The sequence below is a fragment of the Perognathus longimembris genome, chromosome 21 (assembly GCF_023159225.1).
Source record: "Perognathus longimembris pacificus isolate PPM17 chromosome 21, ASM2315922v1, whole genome shotgun sequence".
Classification (NCBI taxonomy): Eukaryota; Metazoa; Chordata; class Mammalia; order Rodentia; family Heteromyidae; genus Perognathus; species Perognathus longimembris.
This window is the reverse complement of record NC_063181.1, coordinates 18,500,941-18,527,085: the sequence shown is the minus strand read 5'-3', so window position 1 is coordinate 18,527,085 and position 26,145 is coordinate 18,500,941. Positions and strand designations below refer to the sequence as shown.

Below are 26,145 nucleotides of genomic sequence, written 5' to 3'. Positions count from 1 at the left end.
ATCTACAGTAATAAAAAGTAAAATACTTGTCATTCTATACAAAAAGAAGTTATTTTAAGAAGTTGATGATGTGACTGGCAAGTGCTAGCTATGGTTCCAAGTTCCAGTGTTCAGGCTCCCTTTCTTCTACACACACATGCGCAGTCATGCACGCATATATGTATATTTATATGTGTATATACACATATACACACATATATACACACATATATATACATATGCATATATACAAACATATATACATGGAGCAAGGACCAGTCTATCTGAATATTTAAATTTCTCTTTTATTGTATTTGTCTAGTCACTAACCAGCAAAATCAGATGACAACACACTGAAAACTTTTATTGTAATATCCCATTACCAGATGAACTTTAAAATTTTTTAATCAATCTTTTACATATAAGCAAGTCCATCATGATTGTGTATGTGCACACCCACATATGTATGTGATTATTTTGTAGTATTTCCTTACCAATCTGTTACTTATAAAAGTTACAACTCTTTCTCCAAACCCTTAAGACATATTTATTACATATTCTGTTACTCCACAAAACAGATTCTTTGGGGAATTTCTCAAAAAAAATTAGGCATCTATATCTAATTTATTCTCATAAATCTCAAAGGCATAGTCTCATTAACAGTGAAGGAATAATGGCCACACTACCATCACAGAACAGTGTTTTGGATGTGAAACCAACTCTTAGTTAAATATCTCTTATACAAAAGAAAAGGGTCTTCAGTTAATAAGAACCCTTCCTCAATTTCCTCAAAAGATTGAGATGAATTAAAATGCCCTCAATAAAATATTTTTTCATGAAGACAAAGTCACATGACTTCACTTAAGTATGTCAAACTTTCCAATGGAACAATTGTACAAAATGTAAAATGAGACAATTATGTAGAGCCTAGGGGTGATGCTTACATTCAATATTCAATAACAGTGAACGGCTGGCTATGCTGGTTATTTTATATCCTTTTTGCATATGTCACATTTCAACAAATACAGGAAGAAAATAGAAATCCTTCAAATTGTTGAAATCTCATGTTAGTCTTCATTACAATGTTTAGAAAAAGAATAGTGGATTTTGGGGAAGTTTGTATATGTTGTTAATGAGGACAAGTTAATCATTCATGCTGGAGTCTTAGTTCTCAGTCAAGCAAAGCAAGAAACATATAAACAAGCAAACATAAAAGAGTTCCTAGTATTCTCTGAGTAAATTAAAAACTATTATTAGCCTATCTATGTTCAGGCTTAGGATCACAAAGTAGTTTTTAGAAATCAGCAACAACATAAACCCTCCAGCCCTACTAATGCTCCTTTTATTAGAAGCAATGGAATTTAAAACTTGTTTTGTCCTAACCTAAATAAGTTTATGTCTTTCTAATACAATACATTATTATGTAAAGAATGAGCCACTAAAATAGTTTAATCTATATTTAACTGCAAAAATAAAGAATTTAAAATTTTTCAAGTACTATAATTACTATTTTCTTCAGAGTCCTGTGATTCTTTAAGCATTTCCATTAATATCAACACAGGGTAAAGTCAGATCCATATAAATGCTAAAATTTGACTATTCTTTTCATATAATTTAAGTTTGTTCAATTCACTCAAGAAGTATGTGATTTTTCTCCATGTATGTTCTTCAAACAGGTCACTATTTGCTCCAATTCCCAGGAACTCTTAATTCAATGTCCTTAGACTACAGTTTATAATGTGATTCTAAATAATACACTGAAATGTACTTCGAAAATTTTATTGAGCTGACAATTTTTCATAATCACTCAATGACCACATTGGAGCTCAGATCACAGAATAGCAAAAGTTGTGAAACCACTTGTGTCAGACTTCTGCTTTCATACACATCTAGGCCACTGAGGCAATGTCTCAAAAGGATGCTACAGGGCTGGGGATATAGCCTAGTGGCAAGAGTGCCTGCCTCGGATACACGAGGCCCTAGGTTCGATTCCCCAGCACCACATATACAGAAAACGGCCAGAAGCGGCGCTGTGGCTCAAGTGGCAGAGTGCTAGCCTTGAGCGGGAAGAAGCCAGGGACAGTGCTCAGGCCCTGAGTCCAAGGCCCAGGACTGGCCAAAAAAAAAAAAAAAAAAGGATGCTACAGAAAGTCTTTACCATTAGGTTATAACCACCACTGGTCCAGCATCAATACAGCTTCTGTCCTCATACAGAGCAATGATAAGACACTCCAGAAATCACAAATGCGTAGGACGTTTAAGCTCCTGTTGAGCTTACATTTATCAACCTTCATTAATTCATTTTCACTTAACCAGTTCTGTAACAGAAATGCTATTAAAGGGCTGAAAATAGTAATTATAATCTCATCATGTTGAGTTTTAAATGGATTCTATTTCATGCCTTCTAAACAGTGAATTTGAATGTTTGGGGTTACTTTTTGTTTGAAGTATACTTCTGAGTTACTTAGAAATGTATCATATCTCTCTTCAAATCGATATATATAAAAATGTGATTTTTTGATACATGATTGAACTTTTCACCAAATTTTATTCCACCCCACCCCCGTTTTAAATCCAGTTTAAATTTTTATTCCATTCAGTGTGTGCATGCAAGCGTATGAGTGTTGGGGGACAAAAAGTGTAATTTTAATATTTTCTTAATATATGAGATGCTTGTTTTAAATTCTGTATTGACTTTAAAAAAAAATTCTGTAACACATTTCCTTTTGCAATCAAAGCTTTCTCGGTACAACCCTAACACTAAAACCATTTTTAAGTGAGGTAAGTGATGTCTCCAGATGGGCGCTCACTGATGAGAATGAACCACCTGGACTCTAGACATCCACTATAAATTCACAGCCTCCAACAGGAAAAAGCAAGCACTACCTCCAGAAACGGTGACGGTTCACACTCAGGGGTAGCTGACAAGCGTGGATCTGGCTTCTGGATGTGGCTTGTTGATCATCAGGGGATTAATTAGGAAGCTAGCATGGTGTGCAAAGCCCCTGAGGACGCACCTAACTCCAGTCTGCCATCCCTGGCGTCACAGGCTCCTTACAAGAAGCCTGGAGCACCAACAATCCCGCACCTACCCCGGTTCTGCCCGCCACTGGCCGGGGCCCTGCACCTGAGTGTCCCCTCACCTGAGCGTCCCCACCCCTGAGTCACTCGCCCCGCCCCCTAGCCCCTGGTCTTCTTACCTGGAGGAGGGCAGGCAGAGGCCGCAGGCGCTGACAGTGGAAGGTGCTGAAGCAGGCACAGTGACAATGCTAGCGCCCCGGGGCCCCGCCCCGCCCCGCCCCGCCCCGCCCAGCCCCGCTGTATCTCGCCGCACCCCGCCCCGCCAGGCCCAGCCCGCCAATTCCGTGGGGCGGGAAATCAGATTCTGCTAAGCCGACTCTGGCACGCCCGCGTGGAAAGGGCGGGGGCAATGCTCTCCAGGCCCCGCCTCCACCCCCACGTGACAGCCATACCTGACGTTGATTGGAGAGCCGGGGAAGAGGAGGCGGAAGTAGCTGGTGACCCTGGAAACTAGCCGGTGGGTGAGGTGGTTACCTGGCAACGCGAAGGCTGTGGGGGAAGATTCAGGACCCAGGCTTTGGGACAAAGCTTGAGAGATTTGCAGAGATTCCAAGTGGAGAAAAACGGTCAACTATCAGAGTTGTCACTACCTACCATTCCATACGGAGTGTGTACTATACATTCTAGGAAAATGAGATATAGGTAGGTAGGCAGGCAGGCAGGCAGACAGACAGCAATGCACTCTTTCTCCCAAGGCAGCCCGCAGAAGGAGGAAAATGAGCCTCTTTCAGGGCTAACTTGGCAACATCTTGGAAAGGGTGTGCAGAATGGCGATCTTGCACTTCTCACTGTCTGACTGAACTCAGGCATCCCCACTGGAAATCTCTGTGGGTGGGATTTGCTAATGGAGCTCTTTGTGGTTAACATCTCCCAGGGTGCAAAACACCCATTTCCCCTGTGGAATCTGGTTGAATGGAAATGCTTGGTGCTTGTCATTCCTTTTAGATTGTTCATATATCTGAAATCTATCTATGACTTTTATCCCAAAACGCTGGACAAAATAGGCGGCCTTCCTGTTTGGGGAATACATTGCACTGAATAGTGAATACTTTGGACTTTAATTATCTCACGAGCTTCTTACCTTCTGGAGGCAGCACATCTTTCTTTTCCTTTGTTCCAAGATATTTTCTGCAGAGATTATTCCCTACCATGGGATTTATCCTAGGGATTTTGCAAATTGAAATAGATTTGTGTTGAATTTCTTGGTAGACAATGCATTTGTTAAAAGCTAAGGTCCTTCCTTTTGGACGACAGGGGATTGAGGTTGTGCTTCTAGGCAGATGCTGGGAAGCTGAGCCACACCTCAAAGGCCGTTTTGTAACTGGATGCTTATTTTTGAGATATGGTCTCACTCACTTCCAGAGGTGCCCACCTGCGCTGTTCTACTGTAGTTTAGACGACCGACTAAAGCAACCATACCCAAATTCTTCCATGGGGATGGAATCGCCTGAACTTCTCTGCCTGTGGATTTTCCCCACCCTCGATTACAAGTATGAGTCACCAATGTGTTAGAATCTACTAGACTTTGCCAGAAACCACGGAGACATCCAGGTACAAAGAACAAAGGAAAAGTTTATTGCCAGCAATGGGACCGGCAAGACCCCTTCTTACAAGGGAGAACTGAGAAGAAGGGCCATCTACTGTCTGGGATGACATATATAACCTGGGCGGTCTTGGAGGCAGGGACCTTGGTGTGGATGTGTGGACCAGGGGCTTCACCATGGCCACTTAGGATTTATGGCTGCTGCCCAAGTAGTAGATAAGGGGTCTTGCAGCTGTCCAGGCCTGAAGGTCACTCTAAGGAGATCTTGTTGCCTTATATGGTGTAGCTGCCCCAAAGGAGTGTCATCTCAAAGTAAAGAGGGGGGGAGGCTGATTATTTCCTGCCTCACTAAATGGGCCTACTGTTGCCTAGGAAAGGGGCATGTTAAGGTATGGGAAGGGAGCTTATTGGGCTACCACAGTATCCGGCTACAAACTTGTGTCCTACAATTTTGCTTCCTATATTTTAAAAAGGCAACTGGTGATTCTCAGGTATTGATGAATCAATGTTGGATAAATAGATGGATAGAGAAATCTATCAGTAAAATCACAAGAGCAGCATTAAATGTGACTATGTTACACTTTTTCAAATAAAATTATACAAAAACACTGTGACATTATTTTTAAAAAGGAAGCATTATTCTGCCATGGTATTAAAAGATAAATTTAAGAGTGATATGTTAACAGACTTAATAAATAATTAGTATTTCACATGGCAGAAAAGGAGAAAGAACACACTAAATATCATTGCCAAAACACAATGTGGGGGAAAGTACATGGCTACTTTACTTAATTTTCAATTGTTTGCTTTTTCTGGAGGATGAAGAGAGGTTATCCAAAATATAAAGGAGATACAAATTTGTAAAAGGGAAGATTAAAAATAAGAAAGCTACCTTGGGGAAGAATACAGAAGTCCATATTTCAGCTAAACATTAATAACTCTAAGCTACAGGAAGCCACTACAATGAGTAAATTGGGGCTTTACTGTAAGAAAGGTGCTTTGAAATTATTGGTTGTGCACATATGCATATAGAGTGATGAAAACCATATTTGATTAGGAGAAAACCTCAAGTTCAATGACAAATAGGCTAATAGACTAGAATAAAGCAATGAAAGAAACAATGATGAAGGGAAAGATGACGGAAATATTCATGTGAAAATATACTACATGTTTCATGATATCTATCTAAAGTTTACAGGGGATTGAGCTCAGGGCCATGCTCCATCTCTTTATGTTTACTTATATTTTAGTTATGATCTAGGCCTTTTGACCTAATCTGGGCTCAAACTACAACCCTTTCTGTGCCTTCCAAATAGTTGGGGTTACAGCATAAGCTGCCGCACACAGTGTTCACAACATTTCTCAGAAGAGCTAAATAGTTGATAATACAATTAAAGAGAAAAATCTCTGCAGGTAAGAATACAAAACTGAATCAGACATTCATAAGTATCTAGTTCTCTAGTACACTCGCAATTTAAAAATAATGTATTGAGATTGAGTACCAGAATTAGTACCAAGATCCTAGTTTTTACATTTAGTAATCTTATCCTTTCTTTTTGGATGTGCTTTTTTTTTTTCTTTTTCATTTTTTCCCTTTATTGTCAAAGTGAAGTACAGACGGGTTATAGTTTCCTATGTAAGGCAGTGAGTACATTTCTTGTTCAACTTTTTACCATCTCCCTCCTTCCCTCCTTCCCGCCTCCCCTCTTCCTCTTTCCCACTCCTCCCATCCCCATGACTTGTACAGCTGGTTTACACCAAATGGTTTTGTAAGTATTGCTTTTGGTATCATTGTCTTTTTATCCTTTGTCTCTTGATTTTGATATTACTTTTCCCTTCCCTAGTTCTAATACACATATATACAGTATCGGGGAGACAACCACAGGAAGGGAATATGAGAGAAACAACACAAAAAGGTATGGTTTCACATAGCATGTTGAAAATAATTACAACAATGTTATAAAACGTGTTTCCATAACATGGAGTTCATTTCAACTAGCATCATCTCATGTGTTCATAAGGACATAGCTTTTGGGCTATTGTGATCTTCTGCTATGACTAGCCTTAACATGTACTAATTATTCCCTATGAGGGAAACCATAGAGTCCATGTTTCTTTGGGTCTGGCTCATTTCATTTAGTATAATTTTTTTCTAAGTCCTTCCATTTCCTTACGAATGGGGCAAAAAATATGGAAGGCTTCACGAATTTGCGTGTCATTCTTGTTCAGGGGTCATGCTAATCTTCTCTGTATCATTCCAATTTTAGTATATGTGCTGCTGAAGCGAGCAATAATCTTATCCTTTTATCAGCATTTAGCTTGATAGTTTGCAACAAGAGATTGAAACAGATATGGCCATAGTTAGATCTAGAGAAATATTATAACCTAATTTCCCCAAAAAGATGCATTCTTGCTGATTTTCATTCTTCTATTCATTAAGATTTAATGTGGTGCTCATCTCAGAAGGAAAAGAATGTCAGCTTCTCAGGCTAATTGGCATTTTCAGGGCAATTGTTAGTTCTTAAAATTTCAAGTACATCAAGTTCTTCATGATGAACATTAAAAGCAGCATGATTAGGGAAATGTCCAGTCAATTCATCTTCAAGGCAAGGTTTCTTCAAGAATAGTGGCTCTAGAATGGTTTCTCAATGCAATTTAACATGACAAGCGGCATTTTAACAGATATTTTCAATACAATACAACCAAGAACTACTTAAAATAAATTTTAAGAAAATATAAGCAAAAGACTTCAGATTTTCCTGTCTAAGAGGACTTACCACATTATTATTAATGTAACAAATAAGAACATACTAACTATGGCCAAAACATCTTACCTAACAAATGTGAATTAAATTCATGGAAATCTAGAGTTTAAAAATGTACTAGATATAAGGACAGTTAATTGAAATAGTTCTTAATAGATATACCTATAAATATAATAGATATTGTATATAATTTATGTCCCAAATATTGACCAAGTAAATTTATTCAGCATGTTAAAATTAGTATTTCTACCTAAGCATATGGTTGGATGGAGATCTTCCTATTTTTGCTTCCCACTATGGTGGGGATGACAGGTATACACCATCATGCTCAACTTGCCCATTGAGAGAGAACCTCCCAGACATTTCTGCAGGAGCAGGCCTGGAATCGTGATCCTGTACATCTCAGGGTCCTTTTAGCTATTAGTTGAGAAAGGTCTCATGAATCTTTTGCCTGCGAGCCTCTAAATATCATCCTCTGATTCTCAAACTTCCAACTAGCTGAGATTATAGTGGTAAGCTACTGGTAAACAGCTAGATTTTTTTTCTTTTGAGTAGTCTCAAAGCAATGATCCTTACTTCTTTTCCTCATGATGCAAAGATTTTGTTATTCAGCATGTGCTACTGCAATCATAGAATTTGAAAGATTTGTGGTTCAGGCCCATATTCATCATATTTAATTCACAAATGGATTTATTGAATCTGAGTGACATGAAGAACTCTAGTATTCAGTCTGAACATTAGATTCCCCTGTGACCTGAAATTTTCCCTCACCTTAGTTGCTTAGTTGCTTAATGAAGAATTCTTTATTTCAATGTACATATATATATATATATATATATATACCATATATACCATAGAGAAGTTGGTTTTACTCAATAGTTTATTGAAACTGAAATTATTGGCTTGAGAGATAAAATACAGTATTCCTTTTGCTACTTTTTTTTTTAAGAAACAACCTCATATGTGTCTTACTTGCACACTTTGCTACTTTCTTTACTTGCTGATACCATCTTAGCAGAATAATCAACAAAACCCAAGACACCAGGCCAAAGCAAGGTCTTTTAAGCAACTAACTTTGATAGAAAAGTTGGTTTATCTCACACTAAGTGCTCATGTTAACTCGTCATTTTGACCTAAGTGTTTATGTTAAATAGTCATTGTAATATTACTTTTTATTCTTTTGTCTTAGGCATTGATTTTAATTGTTCTGATAATTGTGTTCACATTAACTAGTTGTGTTTCCTTGACAGCTCTTACCTAGACTCCTTTAATGCATCTTCTGAACTAGTCATCCTTCTTAACTAGCCCTCTTAACTAGTTGTCTTCCATTAACTAGTGTCATTAACTAGTTATCCCCTCTTCAAAGCATCTTACTTAGTAGTATACTCTTAATTAGCATAGCTAACTATTCATCACTATTATTATTATAATCTGCTGTTGCTATCAGTTAAAGATTCATGTTAACTTGTCAGTTTGACTTAGGCATTGATATTCTAGTTGTTTTGATGTGTGAGTGTTAAATCCCTACAATCACATGTATACAATAATCACATGCATGGCATGTTAAACTAAACAAAACATGTCATTGGGGGGCAAATTTTATCCCCATACTACATGGTTCCTAGACCCACCAAATTATTTTAATTATTTAAACAAATTAAAGGTATTACTAAGTAATTGAAATTATCTTTTCTTTCTTTTTTTTTTTTTTTTGGCCAGTCCTGGGGCTTGGACTCAGGGCCTGGGCACTGTCCCTGGCTTCTTTTTGCTCAAGACTAGCACTCTGCCACTTGAGCCACAGCGCCACTTCTAGCCATTTTCTGTATATGTGAAATTATCTTAGGAAGACAAGTTAGTAATTGTTCCATGAAAATGGAGTATGGCCTAAGTAAATAAATGGATAATCAAAAATAATCCAATAATACCAGAAATATTCAATAGTGACCATGCAAATTATTTTCCTAAATGAATGATAAACATTTTAAACTAGGGCTGGGAAGATGGCCTAGTGAAAAGAGTGCTTGCAACATATACATGAAGCCCTGGGTTTAATTCCCTAGCACCACATATATAGAAAACTGGTTCAACACATGCAACAAACGAAAACTCGATCCTTATATATCACCCTGCACCAAAATCAATTCCAAATGAATCAAAGACCTCGAAATTAAAACAGATACCCTGAAAACACTAAAGGAAGGAGTAGGAGAAACACTGGGGTTCCTTGGCACAGCACGGAACTTCCTTAAGAAAGACCCAGAAATGTGACAAATCAAAGAAAGGTTGGACAAATGGGACTGCATCAAACTGCAGAGCTTCTGCAGGGCAAAGAACATAGCTCGCAAGATAAAATGAAAGCCCACAGATTGGGAAAAGATCTTTGCCAGCCATTCAACGGACAAAGGCCTCATACCTAAAATATATGCAGAACTAAAAAAATTATATTCTTCCAAAACAAAACCGCAAAGAACCAATAGCCCCCTCAAAGAGTGGGCTAGAGACTTAAAAATAGACTTCTCTGATGAGGAAATGAGAATGGCCAAAAGACAGATGAAAAAGTGCTCTATATCATTGGCCATAAAAGAAATGCAAATAAAAAAAAAAAACATTGAGATTCCATCTCACCCCAGTAAGAATGTCCTATATCAAGAAAACTAACAATGGGGCTGGGGATATGGCCTAGTGGTAAGAGTGCCTGCCTCATATACATGAGGCCCTGGGTTCGATTCCCCAGCACCACATATACAGAAAATGGCCAGAAGTGGCACTGTGGTTCAGGTGGCAGAGTGCTAGCCTTGAGTAAACAGAAGCCAGGGACAGTGCTCAGGCCCTGAGTCTAAGGCCCAGGACTGGCAAAAAAAAAAAAAAAAAAAACAACTAACAATGACAAATGTTGAAGGTGATGTGGCCAAAAGGGAACCCTACTTCATTGTTGGTGGGAATGTAAACTGGTTCAGCCACTCTGGAAAGTGGATGGCCATTCCTCAGAAGGCTAAACATAGAACTCCCCTGTGACCCAGCAGCCACACTTTTGGGCATCTACCCAAAAGACCACAAACAAAATCACAGTAAAGCCACCAGCACAACAATTTTCATCGCAGCACAATTTGTCATAGCTAGAATCAGGAACCAACCCAGATGCCCCTCAGTAGATGAATGGATCAGGAAAATGTAGTACATATACACAATGGAATTTTATGCCTCTATAAGAAAGAATGGCATTGCCCCATTTGTAAGGAAATGGAATGACTTGGAAAAAATTATATTAAGTGAAGTGAGCCAGACCCAAAGAAACATGGACTCTATGGTCTCCTTCATAGGGAATAATTAGCACAGGTTTTAGGCTAGTCACAGCAGAGGATCACAAGAGCCCAAGAGCTATACCCTTATGAACACAAAAGATGATGCTAAGTGAAATGAAATCCATGTTATGGAAATGACTGTTATATCACTGTTGTAATTACTTTCAACATGCGATGTGAAACTGTAGCTTCTATCATTGATGATCCTCTCGTATCCCCTTTCTGTGGTTGTACCTGTACTATCACTGTATCTTATGTGAGTATATTAGAAACCGTGTATACTGGTATTAGAACTAGGAAACTGAAAGGGAATACCAAAATTGAGAGACACAGGGTAAAAAAGACAAATGATTACAAAAGCAATACTTGCAAAACTGTTTAGTGTAAATCTACTGAACAACTCATGGGGCAAAAAGAGAAAGGGGGAGGTGGGAGGGGGAAATGAGGGAGGAGGTAACAAACAGTACACGAAATGTATCCAATGCCTAACATATGAAACTGTAACCTCTCTGTACATCAGTCTGACAATTAAAAAAAAAACCCTCCCCCCGCAAAAAAAGAAAAAGATAACAATCTTAAAAAAAGAAAAAAGAAAACGTCCATAAGTGGCGCTGTGGCTCAAGTGGCAGAGTGCTAGCCTTGAGCAAAATGAAGCCAGGGGCAGTACTCAGGCCCTGAGTTGACGGCCCAGGACTGGCCGAAAAAAAAAAAAAATTAAACTAAAGTTAATTCTTTATGAGGTAATCATATTTAACTTTTCAAAATTTTGCACTGTTGGAACTATATTAAGTTGGGACTTATACTTTTAGGGACTAATGTGTAAGTATTCCCTAGCTCTTCAATTGCAAGAGCATTTTTGCGATCGATTTTGTTATATAAATGGACTATTACATCTTGTCATGAAAAATATAGTAAACTTTTGAGAAATTTCCTGGTCAATCTATATGCTGTTTCCTAAATCCTAAGCATTTTAGACAAATATGGGTATGTTGGCAAGCAATTCCAACGAGCACTCAAAATCTTACAAATTTATATAGCATGTGAAGAAATATTGAAATACATTTAAATATAGGAAAATATGTTATTGCTTTGTTATGCTTTTGTTTTATCATATTTGAAAAAAGCCAATTAAATCTTTACCAGACAATATCTATCAGTAAAGTATAATTTTAAAACAGCTCAAAGACATCCAACAGGCCAGCCAGAGAGTACATTATGGCTGATGTCTAGAACTCAATTTTCTTTCCAAAAGATTTTTCTGTTTATATGCGGGGAGCTAACTTTGGAAGCTCGACTTACTTGTGATGTAGAGTAATTTAATTTTAATTTAATTTAATTTTAATGAATTTATTTATTCCTTATAAATGCCACATTTAGGTTTACTGAGAGTAAACAATAATCTCAGCATCTCAGAGGGCTGGAATTTGATTTGAAACTTCATTTAAAAATGATACAAAGGGTAAAATTAGACAAAGGATAAAAGACAAACCAATTCAGCAGCAATATTTACAAAACTATATGGTGTAAACCAACTGTGCAACTCATGGAGGGGGGAGAGAAATGGGGAGGGGAACGGAGTGGAAAATGAGAGAGGAAGTAACAAGTTGGATAAGAAATGTGTACACTGCCTTATGTATGAAACTGTAACCCCGCTGTACATCACTCTGACAATAAATAAATAAATTTTTAAAAAATGACACACTGCCAGAACTATAATGAGAATCGTTTAATATCTATGACAATAATAAAAGAAAACATTAACCTATTTATTCTCCATTGCTATTCCAAAGTCTCCTATCAAAGTTTGAGTGGTTTCTAACTGAGCCTGTTTCGTAGAGAAAGGGGAAGAGGGTAAAGTATCATTTCTTACTATTTAATACAAAAATGTATGAATTCTTATAGTGAGTCTTTGTTGGTTAAGGTCTAGCATTTATATATATATGTTTTATTATCAAACTGAATAACAGAGAGGTTACAGTTTCATACATTAGGCATTGGATACATTTCTTGTACTGTTTGTTACCTCGTCCCTCATTTCCCCCCCTTCCCCCTTTCCCTTCACCCCCATGAGTTGTTCAGTTCATTTACACCAAACAGTTTTGCAAGTATTGCTTTTGTAGTTGTTTGTCTTTTTTTACCCTGTGTCTCTCCATTTTGGTATTCCCTTCCAATTTCCTAGTTCTAATACCAGTATACCCGATTTCCAATATACTCAGATAAGATACAGAGAAAGTGTAGGTACAACCACAGGAAGGTGATACAAGAAGATCATCAATAATAGAGGCTAGAATTACATATGGCACGTTGAAAGTAGTTACAACAATCTTTTCCATAACATGGAGTTCATTTCACTTAGTATTATCATATGTTTTCGTAAGGGTATAGCTATTGGGCTCCTGTGATCCTCTGCTGTGACTTGCCTAAACCTGTGTTAATTATTCCCTATAAGGGAGTCCATAGAGTCCATGTTTCTTTGGGTCTGGCTCACTTCACTTAGCATAACCTTTTCCAGGTCCTTCCATTTCCTTACAAATGGGGCAATGTCATTATTTCTGATAGAGGCATAAAATTCTATTGTGTATATGTACCACATTTTTCTGATCCATTATTCTTCTGAGGGGCATCTGGGTTGGTTCCAGATTCTAGCTATGACGAATTGTGCTGCGATGAACATTGTTGTGCTGATGGCTTTAGTGTGATTATGTTTGTGGTCTTTTGGGTAATAGGGGAGTTCTATGTTTAGCCTTCTGTTGTTTTGATTTGCATTTCTTTTATGGCCAGTGATGTAGAGCACTTTTTCATATGTCTCTTGGCCATTCTCATTTCCTCATCAGAGAAGTCTCTTTTTAAGTCTCTAGCCCACTCTTTGAGGGGGCTATTGGTTCTTTGCGGTTTTGTTTTGGAGGAAGGCAATTTTTTTAGTTCTGCATATATTTTAGATATGAGGCCTTTGTCCGTTGTATGGCCGGGAAAGATCTTTTCCCAATCTGTGGGCTTTCTGTTTATCTTGTGAGCTATGTCCTTTGCCCTGCAGAAGCTTTGCAGTTTGATGCAGTCCCATTTGTCCAACCTTTCTTTGATTTGTAGCCTTTCTGGGTCTTTGTTAAGGAAGTTCCATCCTGTGCCAAGGAGCCCAAATATTTCTCCTACTCCTTCGATTAGTGTTTTCATGGTGTTTGTTTTGATTTCTAGGTCTTTGATCCATTTGGAATTGATTTTGGTGCAGGGTGATATCTAAGGATCTAGTTTTAGTTTGTTGAATGTGTTGAACCAGTTTTGCCAGCACCATTTGTTAAAGAGGCTATCTTTCTTCCAAACTATTGTCTTAGCTCCTTTATCAAAGATTAAGTAGGCCTAGTTCTGTGGGTTCATTTCTGGGTCTTCAATTCTGTTCCATTCATCTTCAGGCCTGTTCCGGTTCCAATACCAAGCTGTTTTTATTACTATAGCTTTATAATACAGCTTGAAGTTGGGTATTGTAATTCCTCCAGCACCGTTCTTTTTGCTTAGGATTGTTTTTGCTATTCTAGGTCTTTTATTGTTCCATATGAATTTCTGGATTGCTTCCTCTATTTCATTAAAGAATGGTGTTGGGATATTATTGGGTATTGCATTGAATTTGTAGATAACCATTGGCAATATTGCCATTTTGATTATATTAATCTCCCCAATCCAGGAACATGGGAGGTTTTTCCATTTCCTTAATTCTGCCTTAATTTCATTTTTCATGTTTTCTAAAGTCCTCATCGTAGAGGTTTTTCACTTCTTTGGTTAAGGTTATTCCTAGGTACTTTATGTTTTTTGAGGTTATTGCAAAAGGAGTTGTTTTCCTGATTTTAGCTTCGGTCTTTGGGTCGTTAGCAGATAGAAAGGCCGTTGATTTTTTGAGGGTTTATTTTATATCCTGCAACTTTGCCAAGGTTTTGGATCAGCTCTAGTAGCTTGGTGGTAGAGTCTATGGGGTTCTTAGGTATAGGATCATGTCATCTGCAAAGAGAGAAAGTTTAACTACATCTTTTCCTATTTGGATCCCCTTTATATTTTCTTCTTGCCTAATTGCTCTGGCTAGGAATTTAGTACTATGTTGAAGAGAAGGGGAGAGAGTGGACATCCCTGTCTTGTTTCTGATTTAAAAGGGAATGGCTTTAGTCTTTCACCATTTAGAGTTATGCTTGTTGTTGGTTTGTCATAAATTGCCTTGATTATATTCAGGAATGCTCCCTGGAATCCCAATTTTTCCAGGGCTTTTTAGCATAAATGGGTGCTGGATTTTATCAAACGCTTTCTCCATATCGAGTGATATAACCATGTGGTTCTTTACCTTGCTCCGGTTGATGTGGTGAATTGCATTAATTGACTTGCGTATATTGAACCAACTTTGCATCCCTGGGATGAATCCAGTTTGATCGTGGTGTGTGATTTTTTTGATGACCTGTTGAAGTCTATTGGCCAGAGTTTTGTTGAGAATTTTTGAGTCTATGTTCATCAGGGAAATCAGTCTATAGTTCTCTTTCTGTGATGAGTCCCTGCCTGGTTTTGGGACGAGGGTTATACTGGCTTATTAGAAAGTGTCTGGTAGTGTACATTCTCTTTCAAATTCATTGAAGAGTTTGAGAAATATTGGAGTGAGTTCTGTTTTGAAGGCCTTGTAGAATTCTGCGGTGAATCCGTCTGGACCTGGGCTTTTCTTTGGATGACTTATTGCCATTTCTATTTCAATACTGGATATGGGTCTGTTTAGAAGGTTTAAATCTTCATGGTTGAGTTTGGGGATATGATTTTTTTTCTAGAAAATCATCCATTTCTTCCAAGTTCTCGAATTTGTTGGCATAAAGGTTTGCAAAATAGTCCCTTATTATGGTCTGAATTTTGGTTGTTTCTGTGGTGATGTTACATGATTCATCGCTTATCTTGTTTATTTTAGTGTGCTGCCTTCGTTTTTTGGTCAGGTTTGCTAGGGGTCTGTCTATGTTGTTGATTTTTTCAAAGAACCAACTTTTTGTTTTGTTGATTCTTTCAATGTTTTTTTTTTGTCTCTAATTGATTTAATTCTGATTTGATATTAATTGTTTGCTTCCGTCTATTGACTTGGGGTTTGGCTTGTTGTTCTCTTTCAAGTAAATTAAGGTGTTTCCTTAAATGATTGAGTTGCCGTTTCTCCAGTTTGTTGGTGTATGCACTCAGAGATATAAATTTTCCTCTGAGTACTGCCTTTGCTGTGTCCCAAAGGAGCTGGTACTTTGTGTCCTCAACTTGGTTGAGTTCCATAAACATTTGAATTTCCGTTTTCATTTCTTCAATGACCCACTGATGGTTCAGCAGTGTGTTGTTTAGTCTCCATGAACTGTAGGATTTTCTGTGGTGGCTGTTTGAGTTGAGTTCTAATTTTATTCCATTGTGGTCTGAGAGAATGCAGGGAATGGTTTTGATATTTCTGAATTTGTACAGATTTTCTTTGTGCCCTAAGATGTGATCTATTTTGGAGAATGTTCCATGTGCCACTGAGAAGAATGTGTATTCTGTTGTTGCAGAGTGGTATATTCTGTATATGTTGATTAAGTCTAGTTGGTCTATGCAATTGTTTAGTTCTGTGGTTTCTTTGTTCAATTTTTGGCGTGTTGATCGGTCCAGAGCTGATAGTGGAATGTTAAAGTCCCTTACTATCAATGTGTTTGTGTCTGTGAGTGTTTTTATAGTCTGTAGTGTTTGTTTGATGAAGTTGGGTGCTCCTGTATTTGGTGTGTAGATATTTAGGATAGTTATATCTTCCTGTAGGAGCGATCCCTTTACTAGTATGTAGTAACCTTCTTTGTCTCATCTTACCTTTTTTAATTTGAAGTCGATTTTGTCTGATACTAGGATTGCAACTCCAGCCTGCTGGTGGGGGCCATTTGCTTGATAGATTTGATTCCAGCCTTTCACTTTTAGAACATGTTTACTTTTGCTGGATAGATGAGTCTCTTGGTGGCAGCAGAAAGATGGATATTGAATTTTGATCCAACTTATGAGCCTATATCGTTTGATTGGCGAATTAAATCCATTAATGTTGAGAGTTAGGATTGAGAGCTGATCATTTGTTCCTTTCATTATCCCTATCTTGTTAAAGGCTGAGTCTTCCCATTTGTTGATCTGATATTCTGGTTTACTATTTAGGGTTCATTTCTCTGTACGCATTGGGATCTTGATTATTTTCCCTGTATAGTACATCTTTGAGGATTTTCTGTAAAGCTGGTTTGGTGGAGATATATTGTTTCAGTTTTTCCTTACTGTGGAAGACTTTTATTTGACCTTAGGCTATGAATGAGAGTTTAGCTGGGTACACTATTCTTGGTTGGTAGTTATTTTTATATAGGGTTTGGCATACCTCGTTCCAGGCTCTCCTTGCTTTCATGGTTTCTGCTGAGAAGTCTGGGGAAATTCTGATGGATTTTCCTTTATATGTGACTGTTTTCTTTTCCCTAACAGCTTTAAGGATTCTTTCCTTGGACTCTATTGATCCTGTTTTGATCACAATGTGTCGGTGGGATGTTCTATTCTGGTCTGGTCTGTTTGGAGTTCTAAATGCTTCTTGTATCTGTATAGGCCTACCCTTCTTGATATTTGGGAAGGTCTCGGCTAATATTCTGTTAAATAGGTTGCCTATTCCATTAACTTCCTTCTCCAGATTTTCCTCAACACCTATTATCCTTAATTTGGGCTTTCTGATTATATCTTGAATCTCCTGGAGTGATCTGTTTTGTCGATTGGATTGGTTTTGTATTGCTTTTTGATCTTTCTCCATAGATTCTATGGAATCTTCAGCTCCTGAGATTCGATCCTCTGCTTCAGTTAGTCGGGACTGTAGGCTAGCTACTTGATTTTGAATCTCTTTTCTTTCTGACTGGTCTTTCCTGATGATTTCCATGTCCTTGCTATAATTATCTCTTAGGTACTGCATGGACTTCTTTACTTCATTAACTTCATTAATTTGGTTTTGAGTGCTGTCTTTCAAATCTTTTAGCTGGGTAGTTATCTTTTCATTTGACTCTTGAAGTTCATTTATCTTTCTATTTGTGGAGGCCATGAAATTCTCCATTAATTTTTGCTTTGTCTCCACATGCTCTAGAATAATTGACTGAAGAGATTCAAACTTTTCATTTATCATGTTTATCAGTAAACTTTGTAGAGCATTTTGAGGGTTCTCTTCTATGTCTTTGATTGACTGTTCTTCTTCCTGCTTGTTTTGAGTGGGAGATAATACTCCATTGTTTGCCATCTTTCTAGTGTTTCTTCTGCCCATTTGGATTGGGAATACCAAACTACAAGCACCTGTGAGCACCGTTTAAGACCCAAAGCAGCCCTTACCAGCACTGTTGTGTAAATCTTAGAAGTTCACAATTATATATGGATACCTTTTATACCTGTGTATAAAATTATATTTGGTGTTCCTAAAGAATACAATTTCAATATAACAACCAATCCTGAGCCCTGTACTCAGTAGTTACTTATTTACTGTTACAACCCTATGAGCAATTCTTGTTCTTATATTAAATTCTTTTTGGACTGGCTTTCTCTATGAACCCCTTTGATTCACTCGGAATAAGCAGGGATACCCTCTATCCAGTAACCAGGAGTCAATGGAATCTGGAGGTCCTAGAAGTAAGTCAGGAAGGTAAGTTAGAGGTAGTAAAGAGAATAGAGTAAAATGTATGGGGGCTGATGATTTTGGTTTAGTTTCAGTGATGTGGCAATGTGGAGGAGAGTAGAATCAGTAGAAAGAAAAAGGTTAAAATGATAGATAATGGAGAGTTAGCAGTAAAGAGTGGAGGTGTTATTCATAGGAAAGTAATTTTTAAAGAAAGAGAATGCAAAGAGAAATAAAGAAAAAATACTGGAAGATGGATACACCTAACAGAAAAATTATTTAAAAAAATAAAAAGGAAAAAAAATCAGGAAAAACAAACAAACAACAACAACAACAAAAAAAAAAAACAAAAAAGAACTTGATAGAACCAACGGATAACAATGGAAAACAAAAACAAACCAATGACGTTTCACAAATGAAAATATAACGAAAAAAAAGAAAGCTTAAAAAACATTTGAGAAAAAATAATAAGGAGTCTTCCTTGTTTGGGTGGGCTTTCTACAGTCTCTGGTTTCCTTGCAATGGTCTGCTGTCTATTCTGCTGCTTGGCTGGTTTGACTTGCTTTCAGTTCGCAGGGGGTGGATCTGCTCTGACCCTCTTCCCCTGTCAGTGAAATCCTGGGGCTCTGTGGTTCACACAGCTTGCAGGTAAGACTTGGGCATCCTCTGTAGATGGGGACAGTCTTGGGAACTGTGGCTCCACCCGCCTGCTGTAGGGCCGCTGCCTTTAATGCCTGGCTTTGAATAGCCTGTGGACTCAGCAGGACAGGGGGCACCTCTGGTTTGGTTTACCCAGCTGAGGCTTCCTCGCCTGGGGGAGGCTCCTTCCTCCTGGGTGGGGCAGCAGGGTATGGAATTCAGCTCTGTTTCGGGCTGGCAATTGGGCTTCTTAAATGGAACCGTTCTCTGTCTCAGGAATTGTTTGATCTCCTGTGTGGCTGTTCTGTGCCACGGGTACGGTAGCTGCTCACCGCTTTTGCTTTTAATTGAGGAGTTCTGGTGGTCCAGGCAGGCCACCTCTAGCTGAGCCGAGGCCCAGGACAAGCCTCCCCCCACACCTGGGCAGGGGTCGTACTCCTGGGTGGAGCTGGCTCTCACTGGTCGGTCCCTCTTGCCCTTCTCAAGGATGGCCGCTTTGTCCTCGCTTTCCCCAGGCGGGCTTTAGCTCCACTCTGGTCTGACCCTATGCCAGTGTCAAAGATGGTGCTTTGTTCTGGTGGTGGAGGAGGAGCTGCTCTGTGGGCATGAGTGAGAGTGACTTTTGTAGGGTACTCACGCTTTCTCTGCAATTTCAGCCTGTCCGTGATCAGCCTGAGATCTGTCTGAACGCCATCATTTGGAGGATTTCTCTCCGGTCTCCATTGAGTGCTTTAGCTGCATGGAGTGTGGGGCACTGTGCCAGTTCCGGCACTGGCGTGGCAGCAGGATGCCGCCTGGAGCTCAAATCTGTGTTTTCAGCCAAGTAAAGTCAATTCCTTCCTGGCCAGAATCCCTGTACTGTTATAACTTACTTTTGCTACCTTTCTAGGGGTAAAAGTTTCTGTTGGATGGGAAAGCTGCTATGTCAGAGGGAGCTCAGCTAGGGCTCTGCTGCTCCTCCACCATCTTCCCAGAAGTTCTAGCATTTTTTTTTTAAGATAAGCTTTCCAATATTGTCTATTTAGTTTTATCAGAACAATTCTAACTTTTCCTTATGATTTTTTTTTCTTTGAGTAAGAAACAAGTTGCCACTAGGTGACACTATTGTCTCCCAAGTAGAGCTAGCTGTTGATTGCCATTGCTAGTTGTGAAGGAAATGCAAATTTTGTCAGGCTACACTTGGCATTTAGCCCCCTTTCATTTGCTGCTGGTTGTTCTTACATTTCCCTCAGACCAACAATCAATTTCACCTTGTTGTTCCAACCTTGAAACAATGTAGCCATTTTACAGCTGTGATTTGAAGCCAAACAAGTAACACTCAAACTATTCTTCTTCATCTTCCCTTCCAGGCATTGCACTTTGGGTGCTGTGTCTATGTGTAAAGCCATACTTTGTATCTACATCATTTTGCTTGCTGATTGCCTTTATCACAGTTGGCCTCACACTGCTTGACACTCGGTGGTCTCTGCTCACCTGTCTGGTTCTCCTTGTGGAATAGTGGTCCTTCTCGCCAAGCAGCGGGAGGAAGGAAGCAGGCAGGCACAGTTCACATGATCTTTCTATACCTGCGTGCTCTATCCAGGAGTCACATAATGCTCTAAGGTGCATCATGTTTTCTGTTTGATTTTGTTTGATGGGCACTCTAAAGTTCCTAATATGTCACCACTTCCTCAGCAATTGCCAGTTCATAAAATGCCTTTCTTCTTCTCAATACTGTCAGTAGACTCTAGCCATCATCCCAGGAGTCTACCCCTATCTACAAAGATTATTCATTTTATTTTATTTTGTACCAGTGCTGGAGTTTGAACTCAGGGCCTTGACACTATCTCTGAGCTTTTTGCTCAAAAATAGTGTTTTGCAACTTGAGCCAGAGCTCCACTTCCAGCTTTTTAGTAGTTGATTGGAGATATTTGGGCTGGTTTTGAATCACAATCTTCAGATTTGAGCCTACTGACTACAGGACTGAGCCACGGACACCCAGAGCTACAAAGATGATTGTTTTATCCCAAGGTCCATTTTCCTCTTGCTAGCGGACTGTTCCTAAATTTCATGCATTCTAAAATTCCATCTTTGAGATATGAGGAGAAAGGGAGGTAGGAAGAATGACAGTAGGGCTACCCTAGCAGTCCCTTAGCTCGTTTGAATTTCTGGCATGCCAGCTGTGTTGTGAGTGGTACATTCCAAGTCCATCATAAGTGGTGTATTGAAATTTTATTTGTGCTTGGATTCTGAAGTCCATTAACTTTCAGGAAACTAGCTCTGCAAGGAGCTTCTAGAGAAATATCCCTAAAGAAGAAAAGTCTAAATCTACAGTCTTGGCCTACTAGTGTTCAACATCAATTAAGAAAAATGATTATGGGATTTTAAGGAATTTCTGTGTCTCCTACACTCATAAAAGATAATTCGTGAAGTAATTAAACCTAATTTTTATGGCTATTTAAGAGCCTTGTTGTATGTGGGCTCTGGCTGCCCTGCACACATACCAAATACCACAATCCATATACAACAAAAGGTAAAGTCATCTGCTCATTTTAGGGAAGAAAACAATGCAATGATCTGCATGAAGGTTGCTTATCCACCAGTAGAATGAGTCTGTGGCTCAGAATGATTGCTTTTTCACAGAGTAAATTATTATCAGCCTGGCATAGGCACAATGTAGCTTCAATCTCAGGTCCTACTAAGGAGAGCAATTTCAGTGATACATCTTTTTTTTCTTTGCATTTCTATTTCATGTATTAATTTGTGGTATTTCTATCCATGTGAACTACCACAGGCAAATTCATTCTCTGTCTATCACTTTCCCTTCTACCTTTCTTCAGATGATTTTATTAGGTTTCACTGTTCTCTGTTCATACATGTATATAAAATTCTTTGACCAGATCCACCCTTTTAACCCTCTCCATTTGCCCTCTTCTCATCTTCTGGCACTCACAATCCCAGCTGACCTATGTTCCTGTCATTCTTATTTTGTAATGTATATTATATTATTATTTGTACAAAGGGGGTTTTGCTATGTGCATATGTGAAATTTAAAATCACACTGACTCACCCTATCACTTTCTTCTTCTCCTTCATCCCTACCCTCTTATTCTTCAAAAACTTTCAGTGACATACCCTACTGCAACATTACTGGGGGCCTCAGAAGTACATAAGTTAGGAAATAGAAGCCAATGATGAGAAAAACAATGTAATATAATCCAAATGATAGGGTGGGGTAGAATACTTAATTAATATTTCCAAAGACCATAGAAGGCCAAATGTAGAATTGTCTTATCATAAAACTTCTCATTATAAGTGTTCAGAGTACTAGGGGACCTGCACTGTCTATTTGCCGGTAGAAAAGCAAAACAAAAGTTTTTTTGATCTCCTTATCAGATATTATATTTAGCTGACATGAAAGGGAAGTGAAAGTAGAAGGTGATGAGTTGGATTGTAACACACAACAAGAAAGTCAAACACTTGAAGGAGATTAAAAACTGTTGTTGTCCTAGTATTACAAAGAATGAGCTAGGTAAACATGAGCAGGTTAGTAGAAAGTAGCAGATGATTGACAGAAACATAGATAAGTAGATTGGTAGGTAGATAGATAAATAGATAGTCTAACACAGATAAACAAAGTGATGGCTGGTAGAAACATAGATGCATGTGTGCCCCTGCCTGTATTAAAATAAACATGGAACTTCTGTGTTTAAGAATAACCTCTTAATTATTCAAAGAACATATGTTCTCTTCTCCAGAATTCTCTGGGGAAAGACATGTCTAGACTCAGATGTATTTTAAACAGTTAATGTGGAAAGGACAGGATCTCTAAACTTAGGAAACTCAGAGCTTACATTGGAATTTGCAGGGTGTGAAGCAGAGGAAGAGAGACATTTCCTTATCTTTTACTCTGGAATGTAAACAAATCTCTTCTAAGAGAAAGGGAAGTCTGTTTATGTTGGAATATGACCAATTGATTTTGGAAAAGACCAGAAAACTTCCTTTTGACTTCCTTGTCCTTTAAGTAAATTGTCTCTGGGGCAGAGGAGACCTTCTCTATCTTTGTAGTATGCCAATTACCATTGTTCTGAAGATCCTGACAAAACAGGAACATACTGGGAAACCTGTCATGTAAAAGTCAATTCTTCCACAACCTCTCAAATCTTTCATTCAAGCATCTCACTTTTCATAATTTGCTCCTGTTTTTATGGCTTACTCTGTGACAGTGGAGTCTAATAATTCTCATCTACTTTAAGGAAACTAGTTTGCTACAGTGTTTGCTTTGCTTCTTGTTTTAACTTGTCAACCCTCCATCTACTGCCTACAGCTCCCTTCGTACAGCCTGGTACAAGGTCTTATCATCATTGCTCACTTAAACATTCCCAACTTTAATTCTCTGTTCTCTAACATGGAATCATCTCAGCCATGTTCTGTCTGCTGCACTCATATTTTGCTCAGTCTCTTGCAAACTAAGATGGCTACCCCACAAATAGAATACTTTCACAAGATGTAGTTACTTTAACAAAACCACACAATTTTTGTAAGGTGTTCACATTTAAATCAGACTTTTGGAAAATACTAAAGGAATAATGAGATATAAGTCACAGAATTACTAGGTGCATGCTTTCTAGGATTCAAGAAGCTTGCTTTGAAGACTGATAAACCAGTTGTATGGTGAGCCAGACCCCTGGTAGCAATCTACTTCCAACTACAATAATTTCAGAGCAGATGCTACAAGGATATTATTGGATTTCCCATACTTAAAACAAAACCAACACAACTTATAATAATCCATATTACATGCTTTTAATATGAAACAGAAGAATAACAATTGCTTTATGTTTTAATCTTCTTTGATTAAATAGGACTTATCTGTCACATTTTGGATTTATGATTAAACATATTTCAGAAGATCCTAACAAGAGTGCTAAGTAGCTAATGTAACATTCCCTACTCTTAAATATTTCAGTGAATATTTGCTAACCAACAAATGTCTCTTCCTACATAACCAAAGCACAATTATTCAAATTAGAAAGTTAACTCTGAAGTTGTTATCTAATCTGCATACACTTACATTTCATCATTTGCTCCCCCATTAATGTTCTTTATAGTAAAAGAAATTTATGGAGTCCCCCTTGGTGTCAGTTATGTGCCTTTTTGTCTGCTATCATCTGGAACTTCTTAAAATTAATTAAATTTTTTGTAAAGGTGATGCACAGAGGGGTTACAGTTATATAAGTAAGGTAATGAGTGCATTTCTTGTCCAACAGTATTACCCTTTCCCTCATTTTCTCTTACTTCCCCTCTACCTATTACTCTTCCCCTCCCAAGTTGTAAAGTTTATTTCCAACATAGTATCTTGGGAGTACCAATGTTGCATTAGTTTGCTGTTTGACTTTTATCTCACCATTTTGTTTTCCCCTTCCCTTCCTCAAATTAGATAAACATATATATATGTATTTATATATACATATATGTGTATATACACACACACACACACACACATATATATATATATACACACATATATGACACAGGGTACCAAAATAAATACAATGACAACAGAGGATAAAGCAAAGGTAAAAAATGAATACAAAACACTTTACAAACTACATTGAAAAAACATGAAACAAAAAAATTACCCACTTGTTTCCAATTCTTGGAGTTCATTTCAATTAGCATCATTTTATATGGTCATATATACACAGATATTGAGCTATTGTGGACCTCTGCTAGGAGTGTCCTAGACATATACCAATTATTACAAATAAGGGGGAAAATGTTTCTTTGGGTCTGGCTCACTTCACTTAATATGATTTTGTCCAAGTCTTTCCATTTCCTTATGAATGTGGCAATGCCATTCTTCCCAATGGAAGCATACAATGCCATTTGTGTGTGTGTGTGTGTGTGTGTGTGTGTGTGTGTGTGTATCCCATTTTCTCCATCCATTCATCTACTGAGGGGCAGCAGGTTGATTCCATATTTTAGCTATGGTAAATAACTCTGCAGTGAACATAGTTGTGCTGGAAACTTTAGTGTGGCTTTGTTTTTGGTCATTTGGGTAAATGACTAGGAGTGGCATTCCTGGATCATAGGGGAGCTCTATGTTTAGCCTTTTGAGGAACCTCCATACTACTTTCCAGACTGGTTGAGCATGTTTACATTCCCACCAACAGTGTAGTAGCATTCCATTTTGACCACATTCCTACCACCAGCTGGTATTAGTTTTCTTGATAATGGGCATTCAAACTGGGGTGAGGTGTATCTCAATGTGTTTTTTTTTTGTGTGTGTGTGTGTGTGTGTGTGTGTATTTCTTTTATGGCTAGAGATGTTGAACATTTCTTCATGTGCCTATTGGCTATTCTTATTTTCTCTCCAGAGAAATCTCTTTTTTTCATTCTTTACCCTACGTACTAATGAGGTGGTTGTTTCTGTAAGGGTTTTTTATTTTTATTGGGAGGTTTAATTTTTTTGGTTCTAAATATATTTTTGATTATGAGGCCCTTGTCTCTTGTATAGCTAGTGAAGATTTCTCCCAATCTGTGGGCTTTTTTTTTTTTTTTCTAGCTATTTCTTTTGCGATGCATAAGCTCTGCAGTTTGTGATTTCAACTATACAGCCTTTCTTTGACTTGTTGTGTTTCTGTGGGTTTTTGCCACAGCACCACTTCTGGCCTTTTCTGTTTATGTGGTGCTGAGGAATTGAACTCAGGACTTCATGCATGCTAGGCAAGCACTCTACCGCTAAGCCCATTCTTAGCCCCGTGTTTCTGGATCTTTATTTAGGAAGTTCTGAAACATGTTTTTAAAGCTTATTTAACTTTAGTAGTTAGGTCAGTTGTTTTGTAGAACCTCCTTAAAATTGTGTATATAGACTGCCACATGACTGATTAGCTTTTGCATTCTTTTACAGGAATGACAGAAAGTATGTTGTTTCTCTCATCCATCTTATAAAGTGCACATATCAGTGTGTGCAGTTAATAGTTGTGCTAATTTCACCCATTTCAAAATAAGGTATATTACATTATGCTTTAGATCCAAAATGTTTCTGAAAACTACAGTGCATTGTAATTAGGTCTTCGGTGTAATACTGCACAGAGGTAGGTTTTGTGGAGGTAATTGGATTACCTCTAATCTTCCTTGACAGACTGCATGTCATCAGTAGAGTGAATATTCAATGGATGGATTTCTGACTTGAGAGGTATTAGAAAGTGCTGGAAATGTTTGGAGTTA

The 26,145-nt window shown here is 38.2% G+C and overlaps 1 protein-coding gene and 1 non-coding gene across 2 annotated transcripts in view; both read right to left on the bottom strand.

Annotated features, from left to right (window-relative positions):
• Positions 1 to 3,278, bottom strand: part of Wdr17 (WD repeat domain 17) — a 76,011-nt gene extending 72,733 nt beyond the window's left edge. The window contains exon 1 of the mRNA XM_048330763.1: positions 3,180 to 3,278. The gene's annotated coding sequence lies outside the window, so the exon portion shown is untranslated. The remainder of the gene's footprint in view (positions 1 to 3,179) is intronic.
• Positions 3,279 to 6,787: 3,509 nt separating this feature from the next.
• On the bottom strand, positions 6,788 to 6,894 carry LOC125339744. The gene has a single exon (XR_007208596.1). It is a non-coding gene; the product is annotated as a U6 spliceosomal RNA (small nuclear RNA).
• Positions 6,895 to 26,145: the final 19,251 nt, after the last annotated feature.